At 36.5% G+C, this 23,167-nt stretch overlaps 1 long non-coding RNA gene across 1 annotated transcript; it reads right to left on the reverse strand.

Annotated features, from left to right (window-relative positions):
* Positions 1 to 18,928: 18,928 nt before the first annotated feature.
* LOC127132124 (uncharacterized) lies at positions 18,929 to 19,869 on the reverse strand. The gene is made up of 2 exons (XR_007806617.1): positions 19,498 to 19,869; positions 18,929 to 19,384 (listed from the first exon to the last, which is right to left on the reverse strand). It is a non-coding gene; the product is annotated as an uncharacterized LOC127132124 (long non-coding RNA).
* Positions 19,870 to 23,167: the final 3,298 nt, after the last annotated feature.

Raw genomic sequence — 23,167 nt, forward strand, 5'->3', positions numbered from 1 at the left:
ATCCGCCGGTCGACGAGTTTAGGAATTTGGGAAGGTTTCTGAAGAATAACCCTCCTACATTCAAAGGGCGCTATGATCCAGATGGTGCTCAGATTTGGCTGAGGGAAATTGAGAAGATTTTCCGGGTGATGACGTGTATTGAAGCACAGAAGGTGCAGTTTGGTACGCATATGTTATCTGAAGAGGCTGAAAACTGGTGGGATAACACTCGCCAGAGAATTGAAGTACCAGGTGCTGAGATGACTTGGGAAAGGTTCAAGACGGTCTTTCTGGAGAAATATTTTCCTGCTGATGTGCGATGTAAGAAGGAGATGGAATTTCTAGAACTGAAGCAGGGTAACATGTCTGTTGCTGATTACGCTTCGAAGTTTGAGGAGCTGGTGCAGTATTGTCCTCATTATAATGATGCTGATGCTGAGGAATCCAAGTGTGTCAAGTTTGAGAACGGGTTGCGTCCCGAGATCAAACAAGGCATTGGTTACCAGGAGATTCGTAGGTTTCCTACACTGGTTAACAAGTGCAGGATATTTGATGAAGATAGCAAGGCTAGGACTGCTCACTACAAGAGTCTTAGTGAGAAGAAGAATAAGGATCGTGGTAGTCCTTATGCATCTCCGAATGGTAAAGGTAAGCAGAAAGTGGTAGATGCGAAGAAGCCAAGTGGGGGAGGATCTCCCATAGCTGGTAAATGTTTCAAGTGTGGCGAGCCAGGCCACCGCGCTGATAGCTGTACCAAGAGAGTGCTGAGATGTTTCCGATGCGGTCAGGCTGGTCATAGAGTTACTGAATGTAAGGATGCTGGTCCGACATGTTTTAATTGTGGAGAGAAAGGCCATATCAGTTCGCAGTGCTCGAAACCGAAGAAGGCGGCTACTGCAGCTCATACTACTGGTAGGGTGTTTGCTCTGAGTGGGACTGAAGCTCCTAAAGAAGATAATCTGATTAAAGGTACTTGCTTGATTAATAATGTTGAATTGCTTGCTATTGTTGACACTGGTGCTACTCATTCGTTTATTTCGTATGAGTGTGCGACCAGGATTGGTGTGATTATGTCGTCCCTAGGCGGAAGTATGGTGATAGATACTCCTGCTAATGGTTCTGTGAAAACTTCGGTTGTCTGTCGAGGTTGTCATTTGACGATCTTTGAGAGAGAGTTCGTGGTTGATTTGGTGTGCTTACCCTTGCACCAAATTGATATTATTCTGGGAATGAATTGGCTAGAATTCTATGGCGTGTTTATCAACTGCTATAGGAAGACGGTGCGGTTTTCTGAAGTTGGTGAGAATGATGAGGCAAGATTTCTATCTGCTAGGCAGGTAGGGGATTTTGTGAAAGATGAAGCTCAGATATTCGCTTTATTTGCGTCTCTGCAAGCGGATAAGAAAGTGGTGAGTGTAGATTTGCCTGTTGTCTGTGAATTTCAGGATGTGTTTCCGGAGGATGTAAGTGATTTACCTCCAGAACGTGAAGTCGAATTTGCCATTGACTTAGTACCAGGTACGAGTCCAGTGTCGATGTCTCCTTATAGAATGTCGGCAACTGAATTAGTTGAATTGAAGAAGCAACTTGAAGAATTGCTTGAGAAGAAGTTTGTGCGTCCAAGTGTTTCTCCTTGGGGTGCACCGGTATTGTTAGTGAAGAAGAAAGAAGGTACGATGAGGTTGTGTGTCGATTATCGGCAGTTGAATAAGGTGACTATCAAGAATCGGTATCCATTGCCGAGGATTGATGATTTGATGGATCAGTTGGTTGGAGCTCATGTTTTCAGTAAGATTGATTTGCGGTCGGGTTATCATCAGATCCGAGTGAAGTCAGATGATATTGCGAAGACTGCTTTCCGTACGAGGTATGGTCATTATGAATACACTGTGATGCCGTTCGGTGTGTCTAATGCTCCAGGTGTGTTTATGGAATATATGAATCGTATATTTCATCCGTACCTTGATAATTTTGTTGTGGTGTTCATAGATGATATATTGATATATTCTAAGACGGAAGAAGAGCATGCAGGACATCTGAGAATTGTTTTGCAGGTGTTAAGAGAAAAGAAATTATATGCAAAGTTATCTAAATGTGAGTTCTGGTTGAAGGAAGTGAGTTTCCTTGGCCATGTGATTTCGAGTGGTGGGATTTCTGTTGATCCTGCTAAAGTTGTTGCTGTATTACAGTGGGAGACTCCGAAGTCTGCTACTGAGATACGCAGTTTTCTGGGGTTAGCTGGTTATTATCGCAGATTTATTGAGGGCTTCTCTAAGTTGGCATTGCCGTTGACGCAGTTGACTAAGAAGGGTCAAGTGTATGTGTGGGATGCAGCTTGTGAAGCGAGTTTTGTTGAGTTGAAGAGGCGGTTGACCAGTGCTCCAGTGTTGATCTTGCCTAATCCTGGTGAGTCCTTCGTTGTTTATTGTGATGCTTCTTTGATGGGTCTTGGTGGTGTTTTGATGCAGAACGGTAAAGTTGTAGCTTATGCTTCTAGACAGTTGAAAGTTCATGAGAGGAATTATCCTACGCATGATCTAGAACTTGCAGCTGTTGTATTTGTGTTGAAAATGTGGAGGCATTATCTGTATGGCTCCAGATTCGAAGTGTTCAGTGATCACAAGAGTCTGAAGTATCTGTTTGATCAGAAAGAGTTAAATATGAGGCAGAGAAGGTGGTTAGAATTACTGAAGGATTTTGACTTTGAATTGAGTTATCATCCCGGTAAGGCTAATGTAGTTGCAGATGCGCTGAGTAGGAAGTCTCTACATATGTCTATGATGATGGTTCGGGAGCTTGAGTTAATTGAACAGTTCCGTGATATGAGTTTGGGTTGTGAAGTTTCCGCCGATAGTGTAAAGTTGGGTATGCTGAAGTTGACTAGTGGAATTCTGGAAGATATTCGGAATGGTCAGCAAGTTGATGTCGTTCTAGTTGATCATATTACTATGGTTAACCAGGGTAATGGTGGTAATTTTGAGATTGATGAGAATGGCATCCTGCGATTTAAAGGTAGAGTTTGTGTTCCCGAGGTGTCTGAATTGAAAAAGAGTATTCTTGAAGAGGGCCATAGGAGTGGATTGAGTATCCATCCAGGTGCAACTAAAATGTATCAAGATTTGAAGAAGTTGTTTTGGTGGGCTGGTATGAAAAGAGATGTTGCTAAGTTTGTGTATGCCTGTTTGACTTGTCAGAAGTCAAAGATTGAACATCAGAAACCGGCAGGTATGATGCAACCTTTGAAGATTCCGGAATGGAAGTGGGATAGCATTTCCATGGATTTTGTGACGGGATTGCCGAGGACGGTGAAAGGTAATGATTCTATTTGGGTGATTGTGGATCGATTGACTAAGTCGGCGCATTTCTTGCCGATGAAGATTAATCACTCTTTAGAGAAGTTGGCAGAGTTGTATATTGAGGAGATAGTGAGGCTGCATGGCATTCCATCCAGTATTGTGTCTGATAGAGATCCCAGATTTACTTCTAGATTTTGGGAAAGTTTGCAGAAAGCGTTGGGGACTAAGTTGAGGTTGAGTTCAGCTTATCATCCTCAGACTGATGGTCAGACTGAAAGAACTATCCAATCCTTGGAGGATTTGTTGAGAGCTTGTGTGTTGGAGCAGAGTGGTTCTTGGGATAGTTATTTTCCGTTAGTGGAGTTTACTTATAATAATAGTTTTCATGCTAGTATCGGTATGGCTCCATATGAAGCATTGTATGGTAGGAGGTGTAGAACTCCATTGTGTTGGTATGAATCAGGTGAGAGTGTTGTACTCGGACCTGAGATTGTGCAGCAGACGACTGAAAGGGTTAAGATGATTCAAGAGAAAATGAAGATTTCTCAGAGTCGTCAGAAGAGTTATCATGATAACAGGAGAAAGGCACTTGAGTTCCAAGAGGGAGATCATGTGTTCTTGAGAGTTACTCCGACGACAGGTGTGGGTAGAGCTTTAAAGTCTAAAAAGCTTACTCCGAGGTTTGTGGGTCCGTATCAGATTTTGAAGAGGGTTAGGGAAGTGGCGTATCGGATAGCTTTACCGCCGTCGCTTTCTAATCTGCATGATGTGTTTCATGTATCTCAGTTGAGAAAATATATTGCGGATCCTTCGCATGTTGTTCAGTTGGATGATATCCAGGTGAGGGATAATTTGACCGTTGAGGTGTTGCCAATTCGGATAGATGACCGAGAAGAGAAGACCCTGAGAGGTAAGAAGATTGCTCTAGTGAAAGTTGTTTGGGGAGGTCCAGCTGGTGAGAGCTTGACTTGGGAGCGTGAAGATCAGATGAAGGAGTCGTATCCGGCTCTATTTGCTTGAGGTATGTTTTCGAGGACGAAAACTCTTTTAGTGGGGGAGAGTTGTAACACCCCGAATATTGTTAGATTAATTTAAATATTATTTTAATATGATTATTGGAAGGTAAAAAGAATTATTAAATAATATTGGGAATTATTATTATTATTATAGATGTTATTTATTTTAATAATAATTAAATAAATAAAATAAATGGAATATGAAGAGTGGAAGGGTAAAAGTGGAATTTGATAAAAGAGGCCAAAGGGAGAACTCAGAGTGTTTTCACGTGTTGTTGCCTCAGAGTCAGAGAAAAGGGAGAAACGCTGAAGAGAAAGAGAAGGAAGAGGAAAAGGCCAAAGATTGCTCAGAAATTCCTTCAATCCAAAGAGGTAAGGGGTCTGAACCTTATTAAACGATGATATGCGAGCAAATTCATGATATATGTGGGATTGTTGATAGATTTTGGGGATTTTAGGGAGATTGGGAAAGTTGGGGTTTTGATGGAAATTCTCCGATCTGTGAGTTTTGTTGAGTTATATGCATTGTAATCGAAGTATGTTGTGTATATATGACTGTTAAATGTCGATTTTGGGTTGTTAGCTGTGGGGTATGAGTTATGGCGAGTAGAGAAGCAAAGCTGCGCTGGTTTCTGTAGCAGATGGCTTCTGTTCGCGCGCGATTCGAGGCGCGAAGCCCAGTTCGCGGCGCGAACTGGGCAGGATTCAGAGTTCTGTAACGCATCGTTCGTGTAACACCCTTCTACCCAAACGACATATTTAAATATATTATCAGAGTACAACATGTAGAAGAGTTTACATTTCTTACAACATAACACTTAACGCATCACAACATAAAACATTTTATTTATTCTATTAAAACTTCGCAACGGACAACAACATTAATATTATAATTCATCATATAACAATTCATAATAATATCTCAACGTTTTCTCAACAAAACATCTCAACATTTAGTCATCATAAACAACGTAAATAACAACCAACTATCTATCGAATCCCATAACCCCGGTGTCACATGACCAGAGCATTTGACTCGACTCTGTAGAATAACTCTACACTTATTCTTCAAACCCCAACTTTACACTATCGGCGGAAACTTCACAACCCAAACTCATATCACGGAACTGTTCAATTAACTCAAGCTCCCGAACCATCATCATAGACATATGTAGAGATTTTCTACTCAGCGCATCTGCAACTACATTAGCCTTACCGGGATGATAACTCAATTCAAAGTCAAAATCCTTCAGTAATTCTAACCACCTTCTCTGCCTCATATTTAACTCTTTCTGATCAAACAGATACTTCAGACTCTTGTGATCACTGAACACTTCGAATCTGGAACCATACAGATAATGCCTCCACAGTTTCAACACAAATACAACAGCTGCAAGTTCTAGATCATGCGTAGGATAATTCCTCTCATGAACTTTCAACTGTCTAGAAGCATAAGCTACAACTTTACCATTCTGCATCAAAACACCACCAAGACCCATCAAAGAAGCATCACAATAAACAACGAAGGACTCACCAGGATTAGGCAAGATCAACACTGGAGCACTGGTCAACCGTCTCTTCAACTCAACAAAACTCGCTTCACAAGCTGCATCCCACACATACACTTGACCCTTCTTAGTCAACTGCGTCAACGGCAATGCCAACTTAGAGAAGCCCTCAATAAATCTGCGATAATAACCAGCTAACCCCAGAAAACTGCGTATCTCAGTAGCAGACCTCGGAGTCTCCCACTGTAATACAGCAACAACTTTAGCAGGATCAACAGAAATCCCACCACTCGAAATCACATGGCCAAGGAAACTCACTTCTTTCAACCAGAACTCACATTTAGATAACTTTGCATATAATTTCTTTTCTCTTAACACCTGCAAAACAATTCTCAGATGTCCTGCATGCTCTTCTTCCGTCTTAGAATATATCAATATATCATCTATGAACACCACAACAAAATTATCAAGGTACGGATGAAATATACGATTCATATATTCCATAAAAACACCTGGAGCATTAGACACACCGAACGGCATCACAGTGTATTCATAATGACCATACCTCGTACGGAAAGCAGTCTTCGCAATATCATCTGACTTCACTCGGATCTGATGATAACCCGACCGCAAATCAATCTTACTGAAAACATGAGCTCCAACTAACTGATCCATCAAATCATCAATCCTCGGCAATGGATACCGATTCTTGATAGTCACCTTATTCAACTGCCGATAATCGACACACAACCTCATCGTACCTTCTTTCTTCTTCACTAACAATACTGGTGCACCCCAAGGAGAAACACTTGGACGCACAAACTTCTTCTCAAGCAATTCTTCAAGTTGCTTCTTCAATTCAACTAATTCAGTTTAGACATCGACACTGGACTCGTACCTGGTACTAAGTCAATGGCAAATTCGACTTCACGTTCTGGAGGTAAATCACTTACATCCTCCGGAAACACATCCTGAAATTCGCAGACAACAGGCAAATCTACACTCACCACTTTCTTATCCGCTTGCAGAGACGCAAATAAAGCGAATATCTGAGCTTCATCTTTCACAAATTCCCCCACCTGCCTAGCAGATAGAAATCTTGCCTCATCATTTTCACCAACTTCAGAAAACCGCACCGTCTTACTATAGCAGTTGATAAACACGCCATAGAATTCTAGCCAATTCATTCCCAGAATAATATCAATTTGGTGCAAGGGTAAGCACACCAAATCAATCACGAACTCTCTCTCAAAGATCGTCAAATGACAACCTCGACAGACAACAGAAGTCTTCACAGAACCATTAGCAGGAGTATCTATCACCATACTTCCGCCTAGGGACGACATAATCATACCAATCCTGGTCGCACACTCATACGAAATAAACGAATGAGTAGCACCAGTGTCAACAATAGCAAGCAATTCAACATTATTAATCAAGCAAGTACCTTTAATCAGATTATCTTCTTTAGGAGCTTCAGTCCCACTCAGAGCAAACACCCTACCAGTAGTATGAGTTGCAGTAGCCGCCTTCTTCGGTTTCGTGCACTGCGAACTGATATGGCCTTTCTCGCCACAATTAAAACATGTCGGACCAGCATCCTTACATTCAGTAACTCTATGACCAGCCTGACCGCATCGGAAACATCTCAGCACTTTCTTGGTACAGCTATCAGCACGGTGGCCTGGCTCGCCACACTTGAAACATTTACCAGCCATGGGAGATCCTCCCCCACTTGGCTTCTTCTCATCTACCACTTTCTGCTTACCTTTACCATTCGGAGATGCATAAGGACTACCACGATCCTTATTCTTCTTCTCACTAAGACTCTTGTAGTGAGCAGTCATAGCCTTGCTATCTTCATCAAATATCCTGCACTTATTAACCAGTGTAGGAAACCTACGAATCTCCTGGTAACCAATGCCTTGTTTGATCTCGGGACGCAACCCGTTCTCAAACTTGACACACTTGGATTCCTCAGCATCAACATTATTATAATGAGGACAATACTGCACCAGCTCCTCAAACTTCGAAGCGTAATCAGCAACAGACATGTTACCCTGCTTCAGTCCTAGAAATTCCATCTCCTTCTTACATCGCACATCAGCAGGAAAATATTTCTCCAGAAAGGCCGTCTTGAACCTTTCCCAAGTCATCTCAGCACCTGGTACTTCAATCCTCTGTCGGGTGTTATCCCACCAGTTTTCAGCCTCTTCAGATAACATATGCGTACCAAACTGCACCTTCTGCGCTTCAGTACACGTCATCACCCGGAAAATCTTCTCAATTTCTCTCAGCCAAATCTGAGCACCGTCTGGATCATAGCGCCTTTTGAATGTAGGAGGGTTATTCTTCAGAAACCTTCCCAAATTCCTAAACTCGTCGACCGGCGGATTCTGCTGCGCCTGCAAGGCCTGCACCATAGCAGCCAAAGCCTCAGCAATCGCACGGTCATTTTCTCCAGCCATACTCTGCACGACACAACTACAACCGTTAAATATCGACAGTGTCATTTACACTAATCGACCAACAGGGAAAACATCACATTATGACTCGACTGGACTGACCATGCTCTGATACCACTAATGTAACACCCTTCTACCCAAACGACATATTTAAATATATTATCAGAGTACAACATGTAGAAGAGTTTACATTTCTTACAACATAACACTTAACGCATCACAACATAAAACATTTTATTTATTCTATTAAAACTTCGCAGCGGACAACAACATTAATATTATAATTCATCATATAACAATTCATAATAATATCTCAACGTTTTCTCAACAAAACATCTCAACATTTAGTCATCATAAACAACGTAAATAACAACCAACTATCTATCGAATCCCATAACCCCGGTGTCACATGACCAGAGCATTTGACTCGACTCTGTAGAATAACTCTACACTTATTCTTCAAACCTCAACAATAGCTACTCCTCTTTATCTGCACATTGCTCATCATAGATGAACATAAACACATGCAGAAGGGGTGAGAATTACATTATTAAATAATAATATAACGACAGAAATATAAACATAATTATATTTCACATATGCCAACGCAGCTCATCATAATCATCATAATCAACAAACTCATGAACATCAACAAAACAACATATCAAATGCAATGTACACACCCATGCATGACTCAACACGACTCGGTATACCCATTTTGTGACCAACTACAGGATCACCACTCCCAGATTCATCACCATAGAATCCGAGTTCCCCGTAAGGAACCAAGCCCCTCAACAAGCCCGGAGTCAACAACATCATTGGAACTCAGTCCGTTCATCACTAGGCATCGGCCTTTCATGAATGCATGCACACCAAACATGCATCATCATCAACATAACAACAACAGCATCATATAGTCATGTTATCATCATCATTAATAGCATGACATTCAACTCAACAAAACAACAACAACAACAACATTACAACGATATCACATCGTCACATAACACATTTATAAGTACACACTTAAATTCAACATATCATCATCATAAACACCTCATACGCAATCATATAATCACTGTTAATTGTTTATAATACAATTGCAGCGACTTACTAAGAGTCTCGCAACTTAACGTACTCAAAACACACCAATATTGACTTCACAGCACAGTTCGCGCCGCCAACATAGGGACGCGCCGCGAACTCCTCCAATACAGCACAGTTCGCGCCGCGAACGAAGGATCGCGTCGCGAACAATTTATTTCGCTTCAGTACGCGCCGCGAAGCAGGGTTCGCGTCGCGAACGATGAGTTACAGAACTCCTCTGAATCCTGCCCAGTTCGCGCCGCGAACTGGGCTTCGCGCCGCGAATCGCGCGCGAACAGAAGCCCTCTGCTGCAGAATTCAGCGCAGCTTTGCTTCTCTACTCGCCATAATTCATACCCCACAGCTAACAATCCAAAATCAACATTTAACAGTCATATATACACAACATACTTCGATTATAATGCATATAACGCAACAAAACTCACAGATCGGAGGATTTTCCATCAAAACCCCAACTTTCCCAATCTCCCTAAAATCCCCAAAATCCATCAATAATCCAACAGATATCATGAAATTGCTCGCATATTATCGTTTAATAAGGTTCAGACCCCTTACCTCTTTGGATTGAAGGAAGCTCTGAGCAATCTTTGGCCTTTTCCTCTTCCTTCTCTTTCTCTTCAGCGTTTCTCCCCCTTTCTCTGACTCTGATGCAAAACACGTGAAAACAACCTGAGTTCTCACTTTAGCCTCTTTTATCCCATTTCCACTTTTACCCTTCCACTCTTCATATTCCAATTAATTTATTTATTTAATTATTATTAAAATAAATAACATTTATAATAATAATAAAAATAATCCAATAATTCAACTTTATTTAATTAAATTAATAAAATAATATTAACTCAATTAAATAATTCTCTTATTTTAATCGGGGTGTTACAGTTCGCGGCGCGAACCCTGCTGCGCGGCGCGTACTGAAGCGAAATTAATTGTTCGTGACGCGATCCTTCGTTCGCGGCGCGTCCTGGAGTGAATGGAGGAGTTCGCGGCGCGTCCCTATGTTGGCGGCGCGAACTGTGCTGTGAAGCTAATGTTGGTGAGTTTTTGAGTACGTTGAGTTGCGAGACTCTTAGTAAGTCGCTGTAATTGTATTATAAACAATTAACAGTGATTATATGATTGTGTATGAGGTGTTTATGATGATGAGATGTTGAATTTACGTGTTTAGTTATAAATGTGTTATGCAACGATGTGATATCGTTGTAATGTTGTTGTTGTTTTGTTGAGTTGTATGTCATGCTATTAATGATGATGATAACATGACTATATGATGCTGTTGTTGCTATGTTGATTATGATGCATGTTTGGTGTGCATGCATTCATGAAAGGCCGATGCCTAGTGATGAACGGACTGAGTTCCAATGATGTTGTTGACTCCGGGCTTGTTGAGAGGCTTGGTTCCTTGCGGGGAACTCGGATTCTATGGTGATGAATCTGGGAGTGGTGATCCTGTAGTTGGTCACAAAATGGGTATACCGAGTCGTGTTGAGTCATGCATGGGTGTGTGCATTGCATTTGATATGTTGTTTTGTTGATGTTCATGAGTATGTTGATTATGATGATTATGATGAGCTGTGTTGGCATATGTGAAATATATTTATGTTTATATTTCTGTCGTTATATTATTATTTAATAATGTAATTCTCACCCCTTCTGCATGTGTTTATGTTCATCTATGATGAGCAATGTGCAGATAAATAGGAGTAGCTATTGTTGAGGTTTGAAGAATAAGTGTAGAGTTATTCTACAGAGTCGAGTCAAATGCTCTGGTCATGTGACACCGGGGTTATGGGATTCGATAGATAATTGGTTATTATTTACGTTGTTTATGATGACTAATATGTTGAGATGCTTTGTTGAGATAATGTTGAAACATTATTATGGATTGTTATATGATGAATGATAATATTTGTGTTGTTGTCCGCTGCGAAGTTTTAATAAAATAAATAATATGTTTTATGTTGTAATGCGATAAGTGTTATGTTGTAAGAAATGTAAACTCTTCTACATGTTGTACTCTGATAATCTATTTAAATATGTCGTTTGGGTAGAAGGGTGTTACACAAAACAGGCTGCACGGTACATTGCTCTGGAGAAGCGAAAAATACTTCCAGAGAAGCGATTTCTGATCAACCCACAGGGCACTTACAGAACTTTTGCCGGGTTGATAGACGCAAAGAAGTGGGATAGGTTGATAAGTCCCTTAGAGCATTACGACATTGCGACAGTGCGGGAGTTTTATGCTAACGCACTACCCGACGACGACGAGCCCTTTACTTGGGTTTCTAGAGTTGTCGGGCGTCCAATTCCATTTGACCGGGATGCTATCAACCGAATCCTTGGGGAACCGCTCCAGCTGGGAGCTGACCAGAGAGACCAATACCACACCGACCTCAGGCTTCACCGAGATGTTCCTGCCATTACCGCCGACCTGCTTTTACCTGGGAAATCTGTTGAGCCGAACCCATCTGGGGTTCCAGTGAGGTATCACCGGGAGGACATGACTCCCATGGCTCAGCTGATACTGCTCTTGGTTTTGACCAACATCCAGCCCAAATCACACACCTCTACTGTGCCGATCCCAGTGGCACATTTAGTCCATTCCATCCTCACAAATGTCGAAATAGATGTGGCGAGGATAATCGCCAATGAGCTGAAGACCGTGGTCGAGAGCGGGCTTAAGTCGGGGGCTCGTGTTAATTGTCCCCTGGCTTTCCCGTGTTTGATCATGAGCTTATGCGTTCAGGCAAGGGTGAGACTTCCGTCTCGTGGGCAGGTTAGGATCCCGGCACCTATCGATGATCGGTATGTGGCTAAATATTGTAGACCAAAGACTACCGGTGGCAGTGCAGCCTCAGGAAGTACTAGGGCTTTTGATGGTCCTAGTGCTTCTACTCCCGGGCTTGATCCCTACCTACGAGCGGTGTGTGACTACAGTTTTGAGTGGATGGCAGCATCCCAGAGAGCTATGATTGATATGCACAACAGTATGCAGAGGTTGGAACTGCAAGGTAATGACCCCTCCGGTGCTCGAGCATTGTTGGCGCGTGAGCAGTTTATGCTTAACGCTAATTGGCCTGTGGACAGGCCAGTCTATGGTGAGGGGGAGGGCGCTGATGCTGATGATGCTGATGATGATGATGATGAGGCTACCGGTTCTGAGGCCGGTAGTGAGGAGGAGTCTTGAGCCCTTAGTGGGTTAAGTTTTTGTATTTTTTTCAGTTTTTATGTCATTTCTATTTTTATCTTCGGATTTTGTATTTTGACCATGGTGTTGTACTATTGGGGTGTTTTGTCCCCCATGAACAAATTTATATTTTCAGTTAATGATATTTATTTATGTTTTTAATTTTGTGTGTTTAATAAATTTTTGGTTGATTGAGTGGCAAACCCTTCTAGATTGGTTGCTCCTCGAGAAGTACCCAATGAAGGTGCATCCGAGCTTGGATGGCAATGATAAGAATAAACAAGTGAATGAAGCTAAGGTACATGGTTACCGTCGGCTAGAATTTTAGAATGCATTAGGAACTTTACTCTTTTTGGTAAATTGAATATTGTCTTTTTGCAACATAATTGAATGAATGCTTCATCTAGAACTTAAAACCACAAATTGTGAGGAAACCTCCATTGTTCACTTAAATGCTGGATTCTAATAAGTTTTGTTGATTCATGTGATTCATTATTTGTCTTTTATTATTGTGAAATTGTGGAAGCAATTAGAAATGATCAAGGCACTTGTTTTCTTTCGAGCACAACTACATCCAAAAACAACTTACCTGTGAGCAGAGAGAGTATTTGTTAACCCCTTTGAGCCTAAACAGTTGAATCTCGGCTTGAAATAAAGCGAGATCTCAAAAATCTTTTTTTTACAACCCGGAAAATCTTGATTATTGTTCTTTTGCCGTAAAAAGTTAAGAGCATTCACTTAGGGTGTGGAAGAAATAAGTTGGGGAGAACGAAAAAGAATTGGTAAGTACCACAACTCTTGAAAAAGAAAAGAAAAACCGAGCAAGCATAGAAAAATATATGTATAGAAAATATAGAAAAGAAACATCTGTTTTGTATATTTGATGTGAAAGAAAAGAACAAAAATAGAAAAAATGAAAATGAATGCTTGCTTGGAAGAAAAATAGTGAAAAATAAAAATTGAGTTGTGAAATATGTGTTGTGAAGGTTTCAAATAAGAACAAATGAAACAAAGTCGAGTAGTGTGAATAATACTGTGAATGTCTCTTTTGCATCGGCACTTTCGTTTCAATGGCCTTAGAAATGACCCTTGTTTGTTAACCTAACCAAGCTTCAACCGAAAAGCCCTTAGTGATCTTTATGCTTCCACAGTACCATTTTAATTGTTAGACATTGTATGAATCTATTTGATTTCTTCATTATTTGTTAGAGAGTGAGATTAGTCCCGCGGTTGCAAACGCGCAAAATCTTCATTCCTTATTCGAAGAGGAGAGATAGGATGATTCATTCAGAATAGTATTGTTGTAGATAGATGAATATTTTGCATTGCTATTTAAGTTTTAGTTCTTATGTATTATTTTATTCGAACCGTTGGGAACTTGTATTTGCTGATTTCGCTTGTGTTTGAGCCGTTTATCCAACTTCGGAGAAACCATTTTCTTTAAGCAAATCCTCTTGTCCTTCAAGAGGCATACTTTGCTTGAGGACAAGCAAGAATCTAGTTGGGGAGAGTTGTTAGATGCCCAAAAGTGCTTATTAGAGCTATCATATGTGGGCATCTTTCACTCTTTTTCCTTGCTAAAACTGTCAAAACCACATTTGTTTTACATGGAATGCATTACATTGATAAACAAGCTTGGTGCCCTTGATTTGTGTATTATTGTGCAGGAAAGGCATGAACTAATTGAAAATAAAGACACAAGAAAATTGGCAAAGGAACCAAAGAATACAAGCATTTCATCAGCCTGCTCGCTAGGCGAGGCTGTGGCGAAGCATTGGTTCGCTAGGCGAGTTCCTGGCGAAAAGCTCCAGTAAATTGTCAAATTAATTCGCTAGGCGAGCTCAAGGCGAAGGTGGTAGCGAGTTCGTTCTGTTTTGGTGAAAAACGCAGCCAGCACTCACTCGCTAGGCGAAGCTCTAGCGAGTCCCCAGCGAGCATTCCAGTAGCAAAACCTCTCAACCTCGCTGGGGCGAAGGTTGAAGCGTGTCCTTCGCTAGGCGAAGGTATGTTCGCTAGGCGAACATGACAGTTCAGCAGGCCCTGTTTTCTCTGGGCGCAGGGGCCTTTTGTGCCCATTTTAGACCCTCGCTAGGCGAGCCATTCTGCTCGCCTAGCGAACATGACAGCCCAGCAGTGGTCTATAAGTAGCAGGTGCCACTTTTGGGTACCATACCTCATTTTTACCAACTTTTTCCACTTTGGTACTTTCTTCTAGATATTTTTGCAGCATTGTTCTTGGGATCTTTTATGCCCTAATTTCCATTTCTTTCATCTAGCAACCATCTTCCACAAAAAGAAGGTGGATTCCCATCCAACTTCGATTATCCGACTTGGATGTTGATCAACCTTCTTTCCTTACTTGCCGACCAAGCTACCATGAAAATGAGTAGCTAAGTCATCCGTTTGTCAAGGTTAGATGTAGGTGATTACTAGCTTTGTGTGTAAATGTAAGGATCCTCATATGTAAACTCTTTAATGGTAGATATATGATGAAAACTTTGTTTCTATTTAAAACTCTTTGTGTTGGTTTATGATCGAGAGATGTTTACCGACTCTTGACCTAGGTTTTCATCCAAACTTGTTTGTTAGCTAGAGATAGTAACGAATGATTTTGTTCACCATAAGGTTGAACCAAAAAGTTGTCATTTTGATAGATTGTGTTCGAGAGAAACAATGGATCAAAATGGCAAAACTCACAATATGTGTTCGAGAGAAACATATTGAGAGGACTTTGTGAAATGATTTATCATCTAAAGGAGTTTATAAGATTGTTGACCGAGCAAATACATGCAAAGTGATCATTGAAACCTAACTTTGACAATATTTCTCATATTAATCAAAACATAACTTTTACCGCAATTAATTACTTTTTATGCAAGATAACTTGATTAAAACCAAAACCCTATTGTTACATTAAGTTAAGATTAAAACAACCATCGAACGGCGGCGATATCTTACAATCTCTGTGGATACGATAACAAAAACCCGACACGAAATATACGTTTCAACAGTAGTATCTTCATCTCCTTTCACTTCTTTAATTTCAAAATCTCTCCCTCTTTTCAAAAACTTTCTTTGTTTGTGATTTCAAACTTAGACATATTTTAATGATTAGAAACTTTGATCTTATGCCATTAAATTTTCAAATTTTTTCTTAAATCAAACTTGTAAATAAACTTAACCATATTGACTTTAATTTCAAAAAAAAGACAAAAAGAACTAACAATCCAATTCAAGTCTTTGGCCTTTTGTGCCTTTTATTTTAAAACTTTTGATTAAAATCAATTCACCAACTTCTTTGAAATTTTTACCATGAACTACGGGGTTTTGATCCCTCATTTTTATGTTGGTACGTAGGAATAAGATCGAAGGTCTTGTGAAACACAAAAATATAATCAATGAATTCTTTTCTCATCCCCTCACTCTATATTTTATTAAACATCATTTATACCAAAAACATATGCACACGAAAAGGGCTCACTAGGAGTACCTAGAATGTTGGTGTAAGCCCTAGAGACCAATACTTTTGATACTTGTATCGAATTATTTATTAATAATAAAAGGCATTTTCTTTATTATGGTTGATTAATAAAATCCCTAGAATAAATAGTCCGTTTAATGTATTAAGTGTGACTTAATCATGAGAACGCATTAAACACAAGGACATTATTCTTAAAGTATCCGTAGTCAAGCTTTAGTGTGAAGTGGGATAACATTAAAGCATTAAGACTATTATGTTTGTAGACTGATGATCACATCTCATGGATCATGGATAAAGAGTTATCAAGTCTTAAACATAGGTATGAATATTAGGAGTAATATTTATACCGGATTGACCCGCTATGAGAATACTATATAGAAAGTTATGCAAAGTGTCATAAGTTATTCTCATGGTGATAATAGTGTATACCACTCTTCGACCTAAAACCACTATGGATCCTAGATGTAGAGTCGAGTGCTTTATTGCTGATCCAACTTTGTCCGTAACTGGATAACCATAAAGACAGTTGATGGGTACTCCACGAAGCATGCTGAGGGACATGAGTGTCCTAGATGGAATTTGCCAATCCTGCGTAACAGGATAAATGTCTATGGGCCCAATATTGAACTGGACAAGGGTGACACGGTCTATACCTTGTGTTCAATATAGACATATGGGCAAAGGGGTAATTATACACATAATTATTATCACAGGAGGTTTTGTCAGATCACATGATATTTTCGTGACTTGGGTAGCAGTGATGTGTTGCTAGATACCACTCACTGTTTATTATGTTAAATGCGTGATTTAATATAATTGCCAACGTCGCGAAAACCTATAGGGTCACACACAAAGGACAGATTGATGAGAGATAGAATAATTAAGGAACATCGTAAGGTACAGTGTACTTAAGTAGAATACGAAATATGGTAATGTACCAAATACTTAAGTGATTTTGGCATATTATGAGATATGGGCCAAAATGCACTTAAGTGGGCTTTTTGGCTTGAAGCCCACAAAAGTGGTTCTATAAATAGAACCCCTTGGGTAGAAGCATTGTAACTCACTGAGACAGACAACACAACTGAAGAGTTGGAATTTCGTATCTCTCTCTCTCACTCAAAGTCTTCATTCATAACAGCTAGCACTACGATTGAAGGAATCCGTTCGTGTGGACTGAGTAGAGACGTTGTCATCGTTCAACGTTCGTGATCGCCCCGTGGATCTGTATCAAAGGTTTTGATCATTATCAGAGATCTGCACCAAAGGTTTGAATCGCCACAAGAGGTAACGATTCTATCACTGATCATGCCCATTCGTAAGGATCACTAAATGGAGAAATTTTTAAATTCCGCTGCGCCTTGGATGGCAATTCTCCTTCATAGAACACTTTGGGTGCTAACACCTTCCCTATGTGTAACCAACCCCCTTGGCTGTAATCTCTAGAATTTTATTAGTTTTGATTCGAAAACTTCTTATCTTTGGGTTTTGTTCATACTTTTCCCTTTCCCTTTGGAAATAATAAAAGCGTGGTGGCGACTCTGGTTTTACTGACGTCAAGTTTATCCATAGCTTAATAGTCACGAATTTACTGCTACAAGACTGAGCTCATTGCCATTACCAAAACATGCAAAAAGTTAATGTAGTTGAAGAGATTTTTGCAAGAGCTTAGTTTTGTTCAAGACAAATATGTGTTATTTGGTGATAGTCAAAGCGTTATTCATCTTGGTAAGAATCTAACTTTTCATAATATATTCAAACACATTGTTATGAGATATCATTTGATACATAATATTTTGGATAATAGGTTTTTTGGGTTATCTAAAGTTCATATAGATGTTAATGGTTCTGATATGTTGTGATCTTGTCGGTTTGGCGATTTCCTCCACATAGTTGCGAGGGAGAGATTTATTGGGTTTGGGCTCCCTTCCTACATGGAGAAATACCCAAATATGATTATCCCATTTGTCTCACTTATTTAAATGGAGAGGATCAATTTAGAATTGAGAGAGATAGAGATAAAATAAGGATTAATGGGAGAGAAAAGATGAGAGAAACCTATTCTCATTTTTCTGCAACCAGTCTCGCTAAATTGACAATCCACAATTTGTTAACCGTCAGATCGAGCTCAAATTTAGAGGGTAGGTTCACAAGACATGGATCTAAATTTTAACCATTCAGAATTCAAAATAATGTCTAATATGAGAGATATATTCTTCGCGCTGAAGCTGCAAATTTGAGTAATTTTTCAGCTTTTTTATTCTTATTTATAAGCTAGTTTAATTTGTGATTTGCGGTTGTTAGCACTAGTTAGTGAATCACTTTAAGACTCTATTGTATCCTTAATTGATTATAGTGGATTTATTTCTTTAGTCTGGATGACTCGTGGTTTTTACTCTCATATTGAGGGATTTTTCACGTTAAAATATCGGTGTTCTTTTGTATTTTTATTTGTACGATTTGTCGTTTTATATTTGTTGTTGATCCTCAAAGTTCCTACAAGTGTGAGAAATTTTATATCTGTTGTGTATCAGTTTGTTATTGTGTTTTAATTTTCCATCACCCTTGCATGAAACAACTTCACTTAGCATATGCTACTGATGAGGAATCCACCGGAGGAATATGCAAACACTTGACATATGGAATGAAACATATAATGCTTCATTAAGGTGTCCCCCCCCCCCCCCCCCCCCCCCCCCCCCCGATTTGTCGTTTTATATTTGTTGTTGATCCTCAAAGTTCCTAACAAGTGTGAGAAATTTTTATCTGTTGTGTATTGGTCTGTTATTGTGTTTTAATTTTCCATTACTCTTGCATGAAATAACTTTACTCAGCATATGCTACAGATGAGGAATCCACCGAAGGAATATGCAAACACTTGACATATGGAATGAAACATATTGTGCTTCATTAAGGTGTTTTGTATGACAAAGAGGCCTGTATGAAAAACACAAGGATTGATAAAGACGATACAAAAATGTCCATAATGAAACAACTCGCCGGTATTTTGTATGATGATGTGGTCAACATCCAATATGACTAATTATCTTGATGCTTGTATCTTTATCACTGTCAGTATCCTAACATATAATAAATCAATCACATTGGAGAAAACAGTATCAAAGACACACAAAGAACAAAATAAAAGAAAAAAACTTATAAATAAACATAGTAAGCACTCAATATCTATTTCTTACGTGCAGATAAATTCCACAAAAAAGCTCAAATTCCACAATTTGGAAGCCAACCACATGGAGCTTGCATCAACTTTTTGCAAAAGGAAATGCTATGAGCATTTTAGCAACAATGGACCATGAAGTTTCAATAAGGAAAGTTGAAAATCTGAGTGAAGCAAAAGAAAACAGGAAAAAAGTGAAGAAAACATGAAAAATAAAGAGTAGTAAATCAACAGAAAGTCTCGGAGCAATAAAAAGTCAATAAATCAAAGAAGATACCTTGCATTTTGCAAACATGTTATATCATATTTGAATGTCCAGTATCTCTGCCATTACATTCATCTAGCAATAATTAGATCTACATATAAAATATAAAATAAATGAATAAATCAAAGAACACATCAATAAATATGTTTTCATTAAAATCTAAATTTTCATTAAAAGAATAAAGTAGAGAATAGAAAAGAAAATGATGAGGATTCACTACAGAAGAGCAAGCAAATTTCCCCATTTTCCATTTCGAGTTGCACCAGTCGAAGAAGGAGAACCGACGATCGATGGCGTCAAAACGAAAATTCAACAAGTTCATTAGGAAGACCACAAGATGAGATGAGGATTACAAATATGACTTTGTTTTTTTTTTCATTAGAGGTGGTGGTGACCGTATATAAGATGGAGAAAGGGGTGACGACATTGTTAGGGTTTGGAAAAATATAGAGGATAAGAGAGATGATAGGAAAAATAATGGAAATTTTTTGGAAAAGTGAGGAGAAGAGGGAACATGAGAGAGAAAATGGAAGTTATTAAATAGTTTAGTGAGACACGTGACAACACAATATTGAAAGAGAAGTGTGAAATAAATAATTTGATATTGATCCATTTGTCTTTGTTAGTGTGTAAAATAAATTATCATGAAAGAGTAATTAAGGATTAATGATAACATGTTATTTTAGTGGATAGTTACTTGATTAGTTGAAATGAGTTACTTTGAGAATTTTGTGAAAATATGAGTTATTTAGGAAATATTTTTGAAAATTTAAGTTATTTAGGTAAAAAAAATCACGACAAATTTTATTAGTTTAAAGACCTATTTAAAATGTCCAAATAATTTAGAGACATGCATATTAATTAAACTAAAATGTTTTTAATTATTATCGTACTTGAAAATTCTCTAAATTAATCTCAAATCACTCTAATTTTCATTGAAATTAGAGTTTATTTCAAATTTTACCGTCTCTGAAACTTACTCAATTATCAAATAAAGTAGAAAATTTTACGTCAAAAAATACCATTTAAGATTTTACAGCAATGCTATTCTTACATCCATTTTATATATCAATACTTACACCGTATATACTTTTCACCATATTTATACGGTGATCGATGTTTTTTTAATAAAAAATATATATTTTATGAACAATATTATGAACAGTACCATGAATAATATCTTGTGAATAATATTCATGAACAGTAATTTTAAATGGAGAAACAAAGTTGATTAATAAAATATAAACAATTGGTTAATGAAGTGATAGAAGTTGGTTAATAAACACACATCTATTTAAAATAATTTTTAGTATAAAATAAAATTGATTAATAAAATATAAAAAGTTGATTAATAAAATGATGAAAGTGGTTAATAAAGATTCAGATATTAAAATTATTTTTTTATAATAAAATAAAGTTGGTTAATAAAATATAAAATATTGATTAATAAAAATATAAAATTGATTAATCTTATTAATTTTAAAAATAATAATAATAGTTTTTATATTTTTATAAAAAATATTTATTAGTATAATATTTCAAATACATTTATATTTATGTAAATGTAGCGTGTATATATATATATATATATATATATATATATATATATATATATATATATATATATATATATATATATATATATATATATATAATATATATATATATATATATATATATATATATATATATATATCCATTAAAATATAAAGTCATGTAAATTAAAAACAAAGATACATGTAGGTGTAGCAAGAGAGAGAATTTAATAATAAAAAATTAAAAATGTGTTGTTTATGGTGTAGATGTAACAAGGCATTGTAGAAATATCATTTATAAAGATTTTATCATACATTTCAAACATACCAAATATTTTGCTTTGAATAAAACCAATGTATGCACGTTACTCATACTTATTTATATACATTTATGACTTACCTTACCTCATTGTTTTTAAGTACTTTTCTTTAAAAGGAATTTTTATGATATGGTTTGAATCAGAAATTCATCATATGTAAAGATAAATTTATTTTTTATTTTATTCAATTTTAAATAATTGATTGAAAAATTTATTTTGTTTCAATTTAAATTGAATTACAAATTATTTTTTAATAATATTATAAAAGCACTAAAAATAATATATTTTATATAATATATAATATATTAAAACTTAATATTATAAAGTGAAAATGATATGATCGAAGCAAATGAATAAAAATAAATATATAAACTAAACTAATAATTAATACTAAAAAATAAATATCAGAGAATCATAAATTAAAATAATATATCATATTAATAGAAATTAATTTTGATTACATTTTTTATTCAATTTTAATTGATTCCCACCTATTTTAAATTCAAATAATGTTCATTACTCAAGCATATTTTTGCACTTAAAATTAATAATATAACTGTTTTTAAATAAAGTGTCATTTGTGTTGCCTAACAAAAAATTATTGTATAGGAATATTTTGTGAATCTTTAAAAATAAAAATATAAAAAAAAGTGAACACCTCATCAATTTTAAGTGAAAAAAAAGGTGAACAAACATAAATTTAAAAGTTTGATTTTGTTTTATTTGTTTATATTTTATTTATCGTAAAATTAAAAACCACTCTAAATGCCTTTTGTAAGCCCGTTGTTTGAATTTGAAACATGAGGCATAATTTTGTGAATTAGGTAAATAAGGGAATCAAAATTTTAATTAAGTCTAAAAAATAAATAAGTATTAAAAAATATATATACAATTCGATTCAATATGGATTTATTAATCAATCCGAAATTCTAAAACGAACCATTTTCACAAACTAGCATCCAAACCCATCCAATAATATTTATTTTTTTAATGAATTTGTAATTTTTATTTAGATCAATAACATTCAAACACATCCAATAATATTTAATTTTGTAAATAAATTTACGATTTTTATTTAAATCAATTTGGATCTAACTCATACTCCCTTGTCACTATTATAATCAAATATTTTATTTTTTTATTTATTAATTGAATAGTTAACGTATTTGATCTATATTTGATGTCAAATACATTAATTATTAATAAATTTAAAAAAAAATAAAATATTTCTTTGTAATAGTGATTTGAAAAAGTAAAATTTAAACCTTTAATGAGTTGTCCATAAATTCAAGTTCAACTATAAAAAAAATTGATATTATTAAATTGAACCATAAAATATAGATTCAAACTTTTAAATCTTACACACGCGTGTAAGTTATTGAATTAGAGTAATTTAATATTTTTTTAAATGAGTGAGATAATTCAATTAATATATAATAATTTATTTAAAATCGAGATAAGTTGATGTATATATTTAAATACAAACACCGACAATATATATATATATATATATATATATATATATATATATATATATATATATATATATAAATTTAAACAAGTTATTGCTATTTATAAATCAACATCTCTTAAAATAAAATAAATTTTTTCTTTTTAAAAGAGGTAACTTAAAGTTATAAGTTTGATTTTATTTATTTATATTTTTTGGTCAAGATTTATATTATATTTTTTGGTCAAGATTTATTAATTTATCACTTCCTTTTATATTTCTTCTATTTTTAATTATAAGTTGTTCTAACATTTTTATAAATATTAAAAGTGTAATAATTATGGTATGAAAAATAAATATTATAAAAAATTTACAAA

This window comes from Lathyrus oleraceus, chromosome 3 (genome assembly GCF_024323335.1).
Source record: "Lathyrus oleraceus cultivar Zhongwan6 chromosome 3, CAAS_Psat_ZW6_1.0, whole genome shotgun sequence".
NCBI classification, from domain to species: domain Eukaryota; kingdom Viridiplantae; phylum Streptophyta; class Magnoliopsida; order Fabales; family Fabaceae; genus Lathyrus; species Lathyrus oleraceus.